This window comes from Vicugna pacos, chromosome 1, assembly GCF_048564905.1.
Source record: "Vicugna pacos chromosome 1, VicPac4, whole genome shotgun sequence".
Taxonomy (NCBI): Eukaryota; Metazoa; Chordata; class Mammalia; order Artiodactyla; family Camelidae; genus Vicugna; species Vicugna pacos.
The window spans coordinates 22,899,618-22,917,834 of record NC_132987.1 but is presented as its reverse complement, the minus strand read 5'-3'; the positions used below and the strand labels follow the sequence as shown (position 1 = coordinate 22,917,834).

The 18,217-nt window shown below is 34.5% G+C and overlaps 1 long non-coding RNA gene and 1 other non-coding gene across 2 annotated transcripts in view; one reads left to right on the top strand and one right to left on the bottom strand.

The window, feature by feature from the left end:
- Nucleotides 1-18,217, bottom strand: part of LOC140695702 (uncharacterized) — a 518,879-nt gene that overhangs the window by 358,817 nt on the left and 141,845 nt on the right. The gene's annotated exons all lie outside the window — the stretch shown is intronic.
- LOC116281564 (small nucleolar RNA SNORA18) lies at nucleotides 8,095-8,226 on the top strand. The gene has a single exon (XR_004191036.1). It is a non-coding gene; the product is annotated as a small nucleolar RNA SNORA18 (small nucleolar RNA).

Here is an 18,217-nt window from a genome sequence, read left to right as displayed (position 1 = left end):
AAGGAAGGAAGAGAGAAAGAAAGAAAGTTGGTAGGTTGGAAGAAAGGAAAGAAAAAGAGAGAAGGAAGGAAGAAAGGGAGGGAGGGAAGAAGGGGAAGGGAAGTGAAGTAAAGGAAGGGAGGAAGGAAGAAAGGAGAGAGACAATGGGAGAGAGACTTGAGGGAAGGGAGGGAGAGAAGATGGGAGAGAGAGAGAGGAGAAATACAGAAAGATAGGAAGGGTTTATAGATTGTAAAGGAAGAAATAAAACTGTTTTCTTACCCAGATAATATAATCAACTATGTAGAAAGTTCCAAAGATGCTACAAGAAAACTCCTGGAATTAATAAGGAAGTGTAGCAAGTTTTCAGTATATAAGATTATACAAAAGTCAATTACTTTCATATACAGCAGTTCTTCCTTATCCATGGTTTTACTTTCTGAGGTTTCAGTTACCAGCAGTCAACCACAGTTGAAAAACATTAAATGGAAAATTCCAGAAATCAACACTCCATAAGTTTTAGATCATATGCTGTTCCGAGTAGTGTGATGAAATCTTGATTTGTTTTGCTCTGTCCTGCCCAGGATACCCAACTGTCAACATCTTCTGCTCTTGGCATCAAACCATCGACATCTTCATAGCTGAATAAACCCCCTTCTGACATATCATCAGAAGGTCAGTAGTAGCCTAATGCTACATCACAATGCCTGTGCCATTCATCTCACTTCATTTCATTGTACAGGCATTTTATTAGCTCACTTTATCACAAGAAAGGTAAGTACAGTACAGTAAGACATTTTGACAGAGAGAGATCACATTCACATAACTTTTAAGCACGTTGTTATAATTATTCTACTTTAGTATTATTGTTAATATCTTACTCTGCCTAATTTATAAATTAAACTTTATTGCAGGTATATGCACAAGAAAAAACAGTATATAGAGGGGTCAGTATTATCTGCGGTTTCAGGCATCCACTGGGAGTCTTGGAATGTATCCCCCCAGATAAGGGGGACTACTGTATACCAGCAATGTAAAAATGAAATTAAAAATTTTTAATGTCATCTGCAGTACTTCCCAAATGAAATACCTAGAAATAAGGCTAACAAAATATGTATGAAATTTGTATGTAGAAACTTACAAAATATTGATGAAAGAAATCAAAAACCTACATGGACCCATATACCATGTTCATGGATTGGAAAAGTCAATATTAAGATAACTTTTCTCAACAGATTCATAGATTCAATGCTAACTCAATCAAAATTTCAGCAAACTATTTTATAAATATATATAAACTGACCTAATTTTCAAATGGAAAAACAAAATATGCATATAGCCAACAATACCAAAGAAGAACAGTTAAGGAATTCAAAGGACCATTATATTGGCAAAATAATTGACATATAAATCCAGAAAACCACAGAGAAAGCTCAAAACAGACTCAGATAAATGTAATCAACTGGTTAGTTTTTAAAAGGTGCACAGGCAATTGGATGGAGAAAGAATAAACCTTTCAACAAATAAATATCCATATGCATAAAAATGAATCTAGACACTTAACCTTATATCTTGCAGAAAAATTTACTAAAAATGGATCAAAGACCTTAAATGTAAAATGCAAAGCAATACAATTTTTAGGAGAAAAATCTATGCAACCGTGGGTTTGATAATTCTTTTTATATTTAGTACCCAAAGCATGATACATGAAAGAAAAACATTGAGAAGTTGGACTTTATTAAAATTAAAAATTTCGTCTCTTTAAAAAAATGAAAAGACAAGCCACAGACTGCAGAAAGTAATTGCAAATCACATATCTGATAAAGGACTTACAACCCAAACATACAGAGAACACTTAAACCTAAGAGTAAGAAAACAAACCTAATTTAAAAATGATCTGAACAGGCAACTTGCCAAGTAAGATATACAGATGGTAAATGAGTATATGAAAATATGTGCACCATCATTTGTCATTTGAAAATGTAGATTAAAACAACAGTGAGATACCACCACATCCCAATTAGAATGACTAAAGTCCAAAAAACTTACAATATTAATTTCTGGTCAGGATTCAGAGTAAGAGGAGCTGTCATTAATTGTTTTTGAGAATGCAAAATAGTTCAGTTGCTTTGGATGACAGTTTTGCAGTTTCTTACAAACCTAAACATAATCTTGCCTTAAGATCTGGTAATTATGCTACTGGGTATTTACCCAACTGATTTGAAAAAGTATGTCCACACAAAATCTGCCTGCAAATATTAGCAACTTTATTTGCAGTCACCAAAAGATGGAAGCAACTGAGATGTTCTTTAATAGCTGAATGGATAAACAAATTGTAGTCATACATACAATGGGATAATTTTCAGAGATAAAAAGGAATGACTTATCAAATTATGCAAAAAAGGATGAATTTTAAACATGTTTTGCTTACTGACTAAATCAGTTTTGGTACATACTGTATGATTCCTATTGTAGGACATTCTGTAAAATGCAAAATTGTAGATATTGTGAAGAGATAAGTATTTGCTGGGGTACATGGGGAGGGTAAATAGGTGAAGTACAGTGGATTCTTTAGGGCAATTAAAATATTTTGTATATACTGTGGTGGCAGACACATGATACTATGCATTTTGTAAAATCCATAGAACCTTACGGTGCATGCAAATAGTGAACTTAATGTATGCAAATTAAAAGAAGAATCATGTATTAGACCAGGGGATTTCAGGATGGAAAGGAAAGTATGATAAAACAACCTAACTGCATTACAAAGATGAGAAGTAACCTTAACTTTACTGAATGGGGTAGAGGAAAAAGATGCTGATCTAAATAACTTTGGAAATGAGCAGAATCCAGAAGATTAAAGTAAAAGGAAGTATACTTAAGCACTGAACTTGAAATGATACAATTTTCCCCAAGCATATATAGATCAACAATTCTGAAATGACTACACGTGTAATGTTTACTTGAAGAATTAAGTACATGGGTAATGAATGGTGGCAATTGTGTTCCTCACTGTTGGGATGAGAGGTTACAGAGAAGCAAGAGAAGGAGGCTAGAATGATTCATGTGGTAATAAATCTGAGTTGGAGATGTCAGTACAAACTAACGTTCAGCCTAATACAGATATAGATAGTTACACATGGAAATACTGATTTATGTGTGTATATATACACAAGGTAGTATGCTTATATATTTCTTTGCTCTTTCAGCTAAGACCTAGAAACAATGATATGTCTGTGAAAATGAAGACACCATGCAAATCTTGATTTCCATGCCCTCTTCCAATAAAAAGTACCAGGGTTCCTTGCAGAAAGGATAATTCTAAAATTGGGGTAGGATGTATAAAAGATGAGCTCAGATTTTCTTATAGTACCAAAAAGAAAGAAAATACAAAAACGTACACACATACACACACACACACACACAAAATGATAGGGTGTATTAAAAGAGCACAGGAGTTAACTGAAATAATTCCCAATTTTCAAACCTGGAATGATTTGAGCAATAAAGTAATAAATAAATTAGAATTGGATTATAATCCAAAGTTTATAAAATTATTGATGAGGCAATACCTGTATAAATAAATGCTTGAATATTTTTTTACTTTATTTTTTTAACATTTTTTATTGATTTATAATCATTTTACAATGTTGTGTAAAATTCCAGTGTTTAGCACAATTTTTCAGTCATTCTGAATATTTTTTAAATATGCAAAAAAATCTATGTAATAGAATGCCTAGTAATTTATTTATATAATTCACCCTCAAGGATTTGGGATGTAACTCCTCATTCCTTCATGTGTGATGTGCATACTTATTTCCTTCAAAAGGCTACAACATGGAAAGGAGGGTAAAATAATTTTACGGTGGAGCAATCTGATAAACACAGCCTGAACCAAGTGGTGAACAGTAACATCAACAGTAATGTCACACTGATATTATGTGACGCAAGTGGCGTTTTACTTCCATGATCTTCTTCTTATGACCATGTAACTTCAGACTAGTGATGATAAAAACATCAAACAATTGTCCCTCAATGGGCATTCTACAAAATACCTGGCCAGCAATCTTCAAAACTGTCAAGGCCATCAAAAACAAGGAAAGTCAGAAAAGCTGTTGTAAGCCAAGAGGAGTGTAAGGAGACATGAGGGCTAAATGTAACATGTTATCCTGCGTACTATCCCAGAACAGAAAAAGGACATTCACTACATGCAAAGGGTAATCGAATGAGTATGGACTAAAGTTAGGAATAATGTGTCAATATTGGTTCATAAATTGTGACATATGTACTATAATATAAGATGTTAATAAAGGTGGAGCTTGATTGTGGGGTGTGGTAGACAGAGCAACGTTTTCCATAAAGGTGTCCACATCCTAGTCTTCAGAGCCTGTGAATATTCGACTTTATATGGCAAACTGTTGATGTGATAACATTTAAGGACCCTGCGATGAAATGATCTTGTATTATCAGTGTGAGCTCAGTCTTACTATATAACTCCTTAAAAGTCCTAACTGTGTTGAGAGAAGTAAGACAACAGAATAAGGGCAGGAGTGGTTTGAGGCATGAAAGAAACTTTATCAACTATTGCTGGCTTTGAAGAAGGAGGAACAAACAGAACCATGAACCAAGGCATATATGTGTCTACTAGGAACTAGGAACGACCATGGAATGCATTTTCTCCTAGATCCTTCAAAACCAGTTCTGCAGACACCTTCATTTTAGCCATGTCAAACCAATGTTAGATTTCTGTACTTCTTACCTACAGAACTGTAAAATAGTAAATTTGAGAGGTTTTTTTTTAAGCTGCTAAATTTGTCATAATTTGATATAGCACTAATAATTATATTTTAAAAGAGCAAATACAAGGTTTTATGGGAACTCTCTGTACTATTTTCACAATTTTTCTATAAATCTAAAAGCATTCTAAAATAAGAGGCTTGTAGGGGGTGAAGGTATAGATCAAGCAGTAGAGTGCTTCTACTGCTTAATGAGTACACAAGGTCCTGGGTTCAAACCCCAGTACCTCCTCTAAAAACAAGCAAACAAACCTAATTACCTCCCCCCCCACCAAACAATAAATAAATAAATAAAAATTTAAACATAAATAAATTAATTAAATAAAATAAAATAAGATGCTTGTTAAAAAAAAAAAAGTAATGTCAGTAAATATCCTGAAGCTAAATTAAGAATAAACTTGAGCAGGAAAGCTGTATTATTTGCATGTAATGTATTTGCAAGAGCACTAAGTAAATAAAAAGTGATTTACTTGAAATGCTGTAAAATCTCACTGGTCTCAGTGACAGAACAGCTTAATCTCTTTCATTGCATTGCCAATTTTCATTTTCCAGAAACTTTTGCATTAAGAAGAGTAAGCCTCTTGCTTAAGTGGTTTGAAGTCTTCCACCATTCTGGGGTCACTGTCCCTAACGTATGTACATAAAATAGCTGAATGCTTATTCTCTGAGCCATAAGAAGTCCAGAGACTTTCTGTTTATCGTCAGGGAACTTCAGGGGAGAGTCATCTTCTGATTTAGCAACTGCTGCAGCCTCTGTCTAGACTGCCTGCCCCTCCCTCCATCAGACTCCCTCCTCCAGCTTCCACTCTCCTTCATCTCAGGCACAGTTCCTCTTACTTAATTTCAGCAGAAGCAATACTAACATTTTCCTTTGTGCCACATAGTAGAAAACAAAAAGCAACTTCAATTTCAGAGTGCCTAGAAATTGCCATCTATTCTCTGTCATGAATTTCTTAGAAGCCAACATTTTCTTCCCATGCCAAAGTGAGTAGGTCACAAGATCTCTCCCTTGCATTTTTGGCTGTCTTTTCCTCTGCATTGCAGGGATGAACATAAAATGTCAAAATTCTTCTCTTTATATTATTCATGGTAATACACTTCTTTTTGTTTTATTCTCTATTTCAGAATAGTCTGAAAGGGAAGGACATTCATGTTTGTACATCCAAATACATTTATCAATGTTTTCAAAACAAAAAAATCATCTATTCTTTTTTTGGGGGGGAGCATAGTAATTAGGTATTCATTCACTTATCTATCCATCTATTGATTGGTTATCTATCTTTAATGGAGGTACTGGGGATTGAACCCAGGACCTTGTGCATGCTAAGCACACACTCTACCACTGAGCTCTACCCTCCCCCTCAAAAGTCATCTATTCTGACATGAACCATGCTGCTGCAACAATTAGAAAAGGAGGAAAGGAGGAAAAGAAGGAAAGGAGGAAAAGAAGGAAAGGAAGGAAAAGAAGGAAAAGAAAGAAAGAAAAAAAAGAAAGAGAAAGAAAGAAAGAGAGAAAGAAAGAAAGAGAGAAAGAAAGAAAGAAAGAAAGAAAGAAAGAAAGAAAGAAAGAAAGAAAGAAAGAAAGAAAGAAAGAAAGAAAGGAAGGAAGGAAGGAAGGAAGGAAGAAAGAAAGAAAGAAAGGAAGGAAGGAAGAAAGAAAGAAAGGAAGAAAGGAAGAAAGGAAGAAAGAAAGAAAGAAAGAAAGAAAGAAAGAAAGAAAGAAAGAAAGAAAAGAAAAGAAAAGAAAAGAAAAGAAAAGAAAAGAAAAGAAAGAGAGAGAGAAAGAAAGAGAGAGAAAGAATCCTGAGAAGCTAGGAAAGTTCTGAAGCAAAAGGCAGTGGGCGTTAGGGATCTTCACCCAGGAGCATGGTTATTAGGTAAATCAGCTTCCAAGTCTAATTTTATATCTCTCTGTATAAATCTCAACCCACAAGTGAGAATTTATGATTGGTTCAGTTTGTGTCACTAATGCTGAACTTTGGAGCATTCAGGCATGGTCACGTATCATGGGGATGAAAGGGGCTCTTAGAAGCACTAATACGACCACAGGAGAAATCCCTGGGAGCTGGGGGATTTCTACTCTGCTGTCTACTTTCCCCACAAAAATGACTGTGATAAGATGAATAACAATATTTGTATATACTTTAAGATTGTATATGAAATTCATTCTATTGTTATTATAAGGGAAGAAATCACTTTTACTGCAATAAATTTTCATTTAACAATAAAAATGTAATTGTGTGAAATAAACATTAAAAACTCCAGCTGGATCTGAAATTAAGGGTTAAAGTGGGGCACATAAGAAGCAATGTCAGACTAAACTTCCTGATGAGCATATTCAAAGAAACCCAGCATGTATTAGTTTAGAAAAGGGAAAACTGACGTTTTTAAGGTTGGCAAAAGACAGGAGAAAAATAAAACAAAGTAAAATATTGTGAGAACTAACTGTAGCTTTCAACAGAAATGAAGATACAAGTTTTAGATTAGCAGAATACTAGGATTCATCGGACACTAATATAAAATATTCTTATACTTTACGTTTTTATTACTAAATACTTAAAAAGAAATATGCCTAATTATGAAGTCTGCATTACATTTAGAGATATGTGTCCTGGTTTTATTTAAAGATGTCCTTGAATAATAGCAAAATAAACAAATCCATTTTTCACTGACATACAATGAGTTTTGTGTAATAAATTGAGTCATCCCAATTATGCACATAAATCACACTGTCTTCATATTATCTTAGACAGATTTGACTAAAGGAAGTTGTGAAGCTGGTATATATTTATATACATATATAATGTGTATGTGTCTATATGTAATTATAAAAATAGCAATTCCAATTTAAACAGTAGCTTCTGAGGACTAAAATAACTTCAAGTGTGGATTCTAGTTTGGTATTTATATGAATATTTTGAAATTAAAATTTTTAAAAAGATAATTTGTTTAAAATTTCAGAAATAGAAAGGCAATGTATATGGATATTTATAATTATAACCATAATCATATTGATGTAACTACATTGCATCTAAATCATGTATAAATACATTAAAGTTTCCATAGTGACACAATTACGGACAAGATATATTAGAACTGCCATGAATAGAGAGATTTCGTTTGTATTTTGCTATACTTCTAATGGAAACTTTAACTAATATACATGAATGATCAATGCATTATAGTAGCGAAGAAAAATATTAGTTTATACATGTTTTGTGTATATATATATATATGTGTGTGTATATATATATATATATATATACCCTTAGAACACAGAAAAGAAGGAAAAATTCACTTTCAGAAATAACTAAAAAAAGTTGAGGTCTATTCCAAAGTTGCTTTTTCTATATAGATCTGCATCGTTGGAAATGCCTCATAGAGTAACTATGTGGTTTCCTTTATTCACAAAACTATATATTAGATCTGTGGGAAAGACTACAAGACAGAGTTGCTAAATCAACTATGAAAAACCTAACAGTCAAATGTTTTTTATCTTAGAAAAAAAAAACTAAAAAAAATTTGTCACCTTGACACAAAGTTATTTCATGTATGTAACAGATGATTTAAGAAATAAAATAAATTAAAAATTTGGCCATTAAACTTGAAATTATATCTTCATAAGAGAAGTTCTGTCTTAAAAATATTGAATTTAATTAAGCATCATTAAATACATGCAAAACCAAAGAATTTTAGAAGGGCATGGATGCATGGGAGGTGGCATTAGAGGGAATATCTTAAATATTAAGCTAATTTTATCCATATTAAAAAATATTTCAAACCCTTAAGTGATATATATATATAATAAGGCAATCCCTGTTTCTAATTCACATATGTGCACATATACACATACAGATTATTAGAATTTAAGAACTTCATTCCTATAGAATTCTCTTTTAAATTTAAAGTTACATTTTCAATGAACATTTAACTATCTGCAGGCCTACAATATACTAGGATCTATGAGGGAAATAAAAAGAATGAGCTATATTGCTTTATTAAGTTAAGTAGCTTGTTCTACCTTAAACTAAAGTTTTGAATGGTGAAAATTTTTATATATTAAGTGCTGTATGCCTCATGTTTATCAGAGTGGTCAACACAAAGGAACTATTCAATGTATACTTAAAAAGTGAATAAATGAATGAACAAATGAATGATTGAAGAAATTAGCAATATATTATGCAAGTTGAAGACTACACATATATAAAGATAGGTAGGTGTGTGTGTGTGTATTTAGATATGTAAGTGTGTTCTATGCGTACAATATTAAATTTTTCTAAATTATACAAATTTATATTAAGAAATAGAAATTTAACTTTCAGCCAGAATGACATTTTAAATCCCCACTCAGTCACTTTAGTGATTACAAACTAGGATAAATCAAAACACATTTGAACAGAACTTATAATTATGGTCTATGTGGAGTAACAGGTCAAGATACTCCTACCTGAAAAAATAAAACATGGCTAGGACACAAGAAACAACAGTTTTCAAGACAATGAATATCAAATAATGAAGGAAAGTGGTTCCTGAGAGGCAGGAGACAAATGAGATAAGCCTCATAACTGCCCCCAGCTTACTGGCTAGAGAGCATGTCCAGTCCTGTGAGGGGGAACATAGGTGAAAGTGAGGACAGAGAGCTGAGAGTCTGCGACACCAAGTTAGTAAGAGTCCACGTGCAGAGTACTGGAGAAAGTGAGCAGAGACAGAAATTCAGAAATCTGCAAAAGGTCCCTGTCTAGGATCCAGCAAATGTATGTTAGAAAATAACGTGAGGCCAGAGAGTAACTGCCCTCATAGAACTAGACGTAGTAGTGCCCTGGGCCCACATAGAGCAGGGGAAAATGCTTGTTCTAACAACCAGAAGTGAAAAATCCAATTATTCACCAGTGTTTGGGAGGAGTATACTTGCCTCAGTATACAGAATAGTTATCCCTGGACTGATTGCTATTCCTGTGCTACCTAAAAAAATATTAAGTAGCATCTGAAAGGATCAAACTGTTTCCAGCTAACTTAACTGTATTTCAGAATGATGGTCAATAATATATATAAGAAAATAAAGTATCCACCACCTGGTGAGTTAAAATTCACAAAGTCTGGCATCCCATCAAAAATTACCAGGCTTGCCAAAAAGGCATGAAATCATGACCTATAATGAGCGGAAAAATAATCAATAGAGAGCAACTCAGAACAGATGTTGCAATTAGCAGACAAAGACATTAAAACACTTTTGTGGGGGGTGCAGGGTGGGTAGAGCTCAGTGATAGAGTGCATGCTTAGCATACACAAGGTCCTGGGTTCAATCCCCAGCACCTCCTCTAAAAGTAAATAAATAAGTAAACCTAATTAAGCTTCCCATCCTAAAAATAAAAATAAAACACTTTTGCAAACTATATTCTATATATTCAGAAGTTCAATAAAGACACAGAAGCTACTGAAAATGTCTGAATTAAACATATAGAGAGGCAAACTATGATGCATAAGATGAAACATAAATGGAATCAATAGCATTAAAAGCATAAATGAACTTTATAGCATAATAACTGATAGTATTCAAAATAAAACACAGAACTAAAAGGGATTTTTTTTTCAAATGAGCAAGCAGAGTATTAGAGAACTGAGAGAAATTTCAAGTGGCCTGATATGCACATAATTGGAATCCTTAAGGAGAAAGGAAAGAAAGGGACACAGAAAAATTATTTGAAGAAATAATGGTTGAAAAATCTTCCAAACTGGATAATTCTAAATCCACAGATCCAAGAATCTCAACAAATTCCAAGAAGAAGAAGCAAAAGAAAACTATCCTAAGATACACCAAAATGGAATTGCTCAAAACCAGCCCTTAAAAGCTGCCAGAGACAAAAAAAATGTTACATGCAAAAAAAAAAAAAAAAAAAAAGATAAAGACGACAGCATATTTCTTGTCAGAAACAGTATTAGTGAGAAGATGGTGGAGTAACATGTTTAATATACTAAAAGAAAAATGTTGTTAATCTAGAATTCTATACTCAAATAATCTTTCCAAAACATAAGAAAAGGAAGACTTTTGTACACATGCAAAACCTGAAAATATTCATCACTAGCAGACTCACGTGTCAAGAAATACTAAAGGAGATCCGTTAGGTTACAAGGAGAATCAGATAGAAATGTGGGTCTTCACAAAGGATAAAAGAGTATTGGAAATAATAACTACATTGTAAGTACATAAACATTTTCTTATTATATAAATCTCTCTAAAACATGATTGACTATTTTAAAAAAAAATAACAATGTATCATGTGTTTTATAATATATGTAAAAATAAAATAAATTATCATGATAGTATAAAATTCAAGAGGGAAGAAATTGATACATACTGTTGAAGGTTTCTTATACTGTAAGAATCTACTCTTCTTATATCAGACAGTACTTATAATCATCTTTATGACATAACAGAAGTATGTTTCAAATAATAATAATACTCTATAAAACTAAGATGTAGTTAATGGACAATATATGTTCTAAAATTTGTCCAGTGGAACAAGTAACCCCCTGAATCTAGAGTGGAAAGGACATGCTTCGTGAAAGAGAGAGGACTTTAGCCAAGACTCTGATGAATGTTTATGATTTTAGTGGGAAAAAAAAATACATGCTCAGAATACCAAGAATGAAAATTGCTACAATTTACTAGTGTATACTATATGCCAGTTATTGATACCACTTTTAAGGTTTATTTTTTTAATCATCAAGCAACAGTTTGACGTAAATATATTTAGGCAACTCTTACAGATAATAAAACTTATACTTGGAAAGATTAGAGCTTGTCTAAGGCCACACAGTTGCTAAGTCGGTAAGTCTATCATGGATGTCTTAACACAAACCCTGTCCTTCTCAGCTCTCACAGTGATCCTCTTTAGATGACTAATAGTTTGGGAGGTGGAAATGTATTTGGAAAGTCATTAATACCCTGGCCTCACAAAAGGAAAGGCCAGTGAGTAGGAAGCAAACAAAGCAAAGGCATTAACATAAAAAAGAATAGAGATAGCAAGGAGCGGGAAGAGAATTAGGATGATGTATTTCATTAAACCTGGGACAGGAGAAAGCATCGATAAGGAAGGTACAATCATGGTCAAGGTTTCCAGAGACAGCAAGAAAAAGAGACTATAAACACGCTCTTTCATTTATCGTCAGGAACTCAGTAGTGTCCATACTCACTGAGAGCAGTTCTTAGTGTTAGGATAAGATTTCTGAAGCTACTGAGGGGAAAAGACAACTGAGAAGAAAAAGAGAGACAGAAAGAGGTAAGGGAATGGCTACAGGTACCATAAATCTTAATTGAAAAGTTTGGAAAGGAGCAAAAGTTGGATGATTGCCCAAAGGGGCAGAATATTCATATAAGTTCAATTTTGTTCTTTATTTCAAAAGAGATAACTTTTACATGTTTACAGACATAGGAAAATTGAGTATTGAAATGAAGATGGAACACGGTGGGAAAAAGAGGAATGGCTGAGATATAAGAGCTCCAAGAAAAAATGAAAGGAAATGGGTTTCTGATCATGGTGAAAGTTATAGTTTTCAAAATCATAATTATGTTTCTGCCTCTCTGCCCAAAAGGAAAAATAACAAGTTCTTTAACGTATCTTTACATTCCGAAGTGTGTAGAAAGTGGCTAGGCAGACACTGGAGCTGTAGATGGTGAATAACAAGAGAAAATGTGATCCTTGGTCAGAGCTCATAGTATAGTTGCTGTATTTGTTAAGGAAAGTTTATTCACACTACACTTGGATACACAGAGAAATATGTCTTCTTTATTTCACTATAACTAATCCTTCTAGTTAGTACCTAACCTTCTCCTGAGGGGTAGGGATGTTTTGGTGTTGAGGAAAACCAGATGGATTCTGATCTGATAATCTCAAGCCAGTTCAATAATTTGGATGATTTCTCTTGAAAGTTGGCATATGCCTAGATGACTGTTTAAATGCACATTCTTTCAGAAGTATTCCTACTTCCACGTCTCCTCTTTAAGATGTTATCTGGCTATATGGGGGAACTGTGGGTATGCATGGGATATAACCACATGAAATTTAATGAGGGGAGCTACTGAGATCTGCTCATCTCTGCTGCTAATCTCTACGGAGGTGTGAGAGAACTCATTCCAGAGACTTTGGCTTCCACAGCTCAAATATGATGCTAATGCAACACATGGTCTATGTTCTTAATTTAGACTATGCTCCTGTTGACTCATCCATCTCCTTCTGCTGACTGATTCCACTGATATTCCTATGTGCTCTGATTTCTCTCTAGCAGCTGCTCTAGGAAGCCCATCCTTCTGCTCTCATCTCTAGGGCATTTAATCCCTTCAACATCTGCTTCTGACATTCTCGAAAGCCAGCAGGCTAGACTATAGCTGTACTACCTGCCCCGTTTACACGTACACACACGTGCGCACAGATAACACATACACACACCAGAATCGTGAGGCAACCTACAGGCCATTTTCCCACAGTAGAGAGCCAGGGAGGTTAAGGAGAGTTAAATAGATTCCTATGCTCTTCCTATACAAGGCAAATACTGCTTTAGTATGATCACATGCAAAGGGGACTTGTTAAAATCCCAAATAGAAAGTGAAATAAAAGATCCCTTACCCCTGACTGGTTGGGAATCCCCCTAACACGACTCACTTCTCCGGAACTCTGGCCAGAAGTAGTCAGAAAATGTAGTTCCACACAGACTTATTCCCACAAAACATTTTTAGGGAAATTGGGGGATTTTTCTCCCTTGTTCTCATAGGTCTGAGACATAAGTAAAAAAAAAAAATAGTTACAATAAAGTTCACTGACCTGCCTTTAGATATATTAAAAGAGAATAACAAAGAAACTCCTGAAATTTTTGTCTATCAACTACATGGGCTTTTATCAAGTATTATTTAGTAAAAGTGGTAAAGAGTACAGATTTGAGACAAAATTGGACAACAGCTGACCTGTTCTTGGTGGTTCCTACCTTCTTTCTTCCTCAGGGCAGTAAATTTCACTGCTCTGACTTGGAAATAGAGAATTGAAAAAGACATTAAAAAGGATATTAAAAAATAACATTTCCAAACATCATATGCAGTCACCTGATTTGTAAGATTTTTATATACAGTCATTTTACCTGTAAAATTAAATTAATAATAGTGCTTACTTTAGGATACAGTAAAATTAGCTAGCATAGTACTTGCAGTTAATAAGAATAATAAACAAAGCAGAAAATAAGGCTATTTACTGAAAGCTGGTGGAAATGGAGGGGCTAGTTGATAAAAGTGGAAATTACGGAATTATTCTTGAGGAAGATATTAAAGTATGAAACAGCCATGAAAAATAGGGTTGTTGTGTAACCTCAGGGAATCAGTTGGAATCTGACATCGTGACAGCAGAGCATGGACCAAGTTTTTATAGTCCTTGTATCTCCTCCATATACTTTATGTATAAAAAAAACAAAGAAATAATTTGGTGGTACTGGCCTACATTCTGGAAACAGACCACAATCACTAAGGAAATTTAAGGACGGGGGACTGTAGGGTATTATTGGAAGAGGACATAAAGTTAACAGATTCTGGAGTAGGTGAGAGCACAAGTGAAGCCAGAAGGATTCTATGTCATATTTTAATCCAGCCCATATTGGGATTTGGGGAAATTGAGTACAACTGTTCTCTGTCACTAATTTAATTACATTTTATGGATTGTGGGGAGATTTGGGAATAAAAATGATGCAAGTCTCAAAATTCCATGCAGGCTGCTGCTGTATTCTGAACCACGGGAACTGAATGAGAATTGTAGAACTGCACAGTGCATCTATGCTCTTAGCACTTTCCAGACGAGAACACAGATCAGAAATTTCCTGTGTCCCCTGTGAACTCTTTTAGTGACTGTTGTCACTGATCATATATCAAGAATGTGTTATGTGTACATAAGCATATTTATAGAATAAACAGTCTTCAGAAATCAGCCCTCTCTCATGCTCTCTCTGGTTTAAAGATATGTTCATAATCGTAAGACAGTTTTTGTTTTTCTTTCTTCTGTTGGTTTGTACATCACATAGATGTCAGGGAGCCAGCTATTTATTCACTCTGTATGTTTTATCTAGATTCTTAGTTTGTCAAATATGCCCCCATATCCTTTCTCTAAAGTCTCAGAGACGAATTAAAACTAAAAGAAAGACTTTCTCTTATTTAAGAACCATCTGCTGCTAAAGAAAAGAGGATATACCAGGCAACATTCTACACTTATAAAAGGCAAAATTATCTAACCACTTTAATAGGCATTTTGCTTGTGTAACAAAATCAAAGTTTTCATCACAGATTTCTATTTAAGCATTTGAGTCTATTTGGAGAATCAGCAACACCAAGCCTCCTTTTCCCAATATTTCAGGCTAAATTTTGAGATTCCTACCGAGCACTGCATTTAATGATGTTCTTCAGATGCTCCCAAAGTAAACTGTCTGTTCACGAAAAGAAAAAGCACTACTTGAATTACAGCTATAGAAATTTTTTTTCAATAATTCCTTGTTACATAAGCACATTCTCTCCCGAATCCCTAATTTCAGAAACAGAAAGACATCTGATGATACTCATACAATGGAAACTGGTAATATGTGCTCTTTCTGTAATTAACACTCGACTTGAACTTAGAGCAGCTTTCCAATGCATGTATTTCAAAAAGCTAGACAACCAAGGTTGCCAACAGAGATCCATTCTGCATCTCAAGGACTTAAAGAAAATCACTCAGGGTTTTACTGGCAGCCAATAACTGTTAAATATCTGCAAATCCTACCTTCTGCCCCTTGTCCTTGGAATTTACATTTAAATGGTCAAATTCATAGCTCTGATATTCAAATCACAACAGCAACCCACATACATTTATTTCAGAACTTCAATTTAACAGAGTGATGCAAGTATTTAGAATAGTTTTGATTATCTGATAAGGAAGTAACTGTGACACTTGAATAAAGGATAGAGAAAGTGGTGTGCAACGTCTGAAATCTGTAACAGTTAGGGAGAGGCATTGATGAGAATACTAGCAGGAACATGGCTCTTTCTACTCCCAGAGCAAGAAAACCAGCAGAACAGAGAGATAGGCTTGAGGTGCAAAAAGATGGTAGGCTCTCTGTATACCTGATGAGTGGCACATACAAAAGGTAAAAGGAAAGATGAGTGGAAACTGGAACATTTTAATTTTTAACGTTAAGCCAATTAGTGTGAAAAAAAATCAGGTTATCTCTAAAAATGTTTACTCACATGTTCAAAGAGAAATTATATGCAATTGATTTAAATATGACTGTAGTATTATAGATGTAGAAATTCTAAATGGCTCTTTCAATTTAGAGATAAAATCTAATTAGTTAAAGACAGAAGATACTCATATTGCAGCTCTGTCTATACACTCAATCTCATCTCTCACTACTCTCCCCTCACACATCCCACTACCATTTCTGAGTGACATGGAGATCCTTAAATAAATCGCATTTTCTAATACAAACCCGACTTTTGAATATGCTACTTCTGCTTGGAATGGTCTCCTTCCCTCTCTGACTCTCTTCCTCCAACCTGAATCTGCCTGGATAATTCATCCTTTTAAGCTCAGCCTTCAAGCACCGGTTTTAAAACTATATCTTCCTTAAGACTGTTACTAATGTGTCCCTTTCTCTTGGGCTCCCATCATGTGTCACACACAATCTGTAATAGACATTATCTCACCTTATCACTGATAGCTGCCTGCAATTTTGCAGCCCTGACCATGGCACCTTGAGGTTAGAAACTGCCTTTCAATCTTTGTGTCTCCTAGCAAATATGCATTGAAAATACATTTGCTAAATGAATGAATGTGCTGTTCTGAGTAGTAAAACCTTTACTGAATAGAATTACTAAACTGAGGGGAAATGTTTCTTACCAAGATCCTTACAGAAGTGTTTTTCAATTACATTTTAAATCATCAAAAATGTGTGAGAAATTTGCTATATTTTACTATATATATTTCCATAAGGCTCTAGTCTCACGATGGGGGCAGCCGCTCTTATCCACTTCTCTCCTGGCCATGAGGCAAGCTGCTTTTGTCATGTATGTAGTGACTGAGACTGATAAAGATGGATGGCTAAACACTGTAGCATATTTTTCCCATCTACCATAAATATGTATCCCCATTTCACTGCTGGAGAACACTAAGATTTAATGGCTAATTATGGTATTACAGACATCTTGGATTCAACTGCATTTACAAAACATACAATTTTAGTCCACAGCCCAAATAATTAATGTTTAGTACAATGTAAATATTATAAGCAGGTTACTAAATAAATATGCTAACTTAAACATCATTTGTATATAGATGATTTTTTAAAATTTTATACTGTATTCAGGCAGAAAAAAGAACTGGTAAGTCTGGCCTCAGGGATATTTTTCTTTTTTATCTTTTCAAGACTTCCAGAAGAAAATAAGAAATAACCCAAATGGAAAAGCAAAATTTACTTCTATGTAAACTGTGGGGAGTCAAGTTTCAGTTTGTTCTTTCCATTTTAACATTCCATGGTCAGAATTTAAGACTCTTGTTACTCAAAATTTAGTCTGAAGACCAGACAAATTATCATCACAAGGGAACTTGTTAGAAATATAGACTTACAAGACTCATCTCAGACCTACTCATTCAGAATCTGCATTTTAATAAGATCCCTAAGTGATTCCTCTGCACAGTAAAGTTTCCAAGGATGGTCTAGATTATCATTCTTCATACCTGCTCGACTCTGCCTTCACATTAAGAGGCATCTTCGTTATCCAAGTATTTTTTCTTTCCTCTCTGAAATAAAGCCAAAAGCACTAGACTAGAAATAATGCCTGTTGCTAGGACTTATCTTTAAGTGTTTCTGTATATGTGAACATGCCTAAAAAATAAAAACCATACACATATGTAGACTTTTGTATGAAATACATGAGCTTATATTATTGGATGCCTTGTCCCAGAAGTGAGAAGAGAGTTTCTAGAGGCAGAGGGCTTACCTCACAGTTTCACCCACCCAACTGACAGTAATCAGGGAACACTAATGGAGGAAAAGAGAAATTAAGCTTATAAAGCTTATTTCAGCATCCTACAATTCTCCTTAAATCACAAATCTCCTTCTTTCTTCTGTCGGAGGATGGGGACTGCTTTCATCAGAAGCTCCCAGCAGGGACATCATGCAGCAAAAGCAGGAGATCTTTACGCATCTCTCTAGACGAGGGCAGTTCCTCCCTTTCCAGAAGGGCACTGGCGTGTGTGGTTGTGGTTCTTATCGCCTGACACCAGATGTGCTCAGCTGTTTCACTCTCCACTTCACCTCAACCAATCAATTAACCTTGCTCAAAATTTAAACCAACACTCAAAACATTCAACAAAGTGCTTATATTTCTATGCTTATGGCTTCTACTGATTTAGCCAATAGTCGTGAGAAGCTCTAAG